The sequence below is a fragment of the Phalaenopsis equestris genome, unplaced genomic scaffold, assembly GCF_001263595.1.
Source record: "Phalaenopsis equestris unplaced genomic scaffold, ASM126359v1 Scaffold000002, whole genome shotgun sequence".
Classification (NCBI taxonomy): domain Eukaryota; kingdom Viridiplantae; phylum Streptophyta; class Magnoliopsida; order Asparagales; family Orchidaceae; genus Phalaenopsis; species Phalaenopsis equestris.
In genome coordinates this window covers 45,615,392-45,616,122 of record NW_018164444.1, presented here as the reverse complement: position 1 = coordinate 45,616,122, position 731 = coordinate 45,615,392, and positions in this window count along the sequence as shown.

Genomic DNA, 731 nt, shown 5'->3' with positions numbered 1-731 from the left:
CCCCACCCTACCGATAAATGGACGTTACCTAAAAACCTATTACGCAGCCTGATGTCGCCTGTCTCAGCGTGCCTTTGCTTACTTTGAAACTTTGAAACCTTGATTGTTTTTAGGGTTATCTATATGGCCATATGTCTACGATCGGGTCCAAATTTTGTAATTAATCTCATATTTAATGAAAATTTTCAGAAAATTTTTGAACTTTACACGTTCTCTTTAACTTCACACGTTCTGTTTTGTACTTTCAAATTTAAACTCCCGTTAAATTAAAACGAAACTCACACATAAAATGAGTAGTCCTTTTCACCAAAACAAGCAGAAATTTACTTTAATAAATACTCTGTTTTGTTCTTGTTCATGCCAAATATCAGCCCACTGACGTTTCTTTCTATCGTCTGCAGAAAAATGTCAGGACAGAGGTTGATCTTTGCCTTCCAGGACGGCTGGAACCTTGCACTTAACGAAGAGATAGCGCCACAATGAGGTGTCATAGATTTTGACATGGATTTCAACCAGATCGATATGGACTACATCGGTCCCCTAATGGGCATAGTCAGCTATGAAGAAAAGATGGGACTACCCTCACTGTTGAGGGTGACCACTAAGGACGACGCGTCACGTAAGGGTAAAAACGTGATGACAGAACAAGATTTGATGGAGAGGCCCAACCGACTGCCCTCCATGATAGCTACTCCAGTGAGGGGCTTAATAGCTGCCCACAGTGAACAACT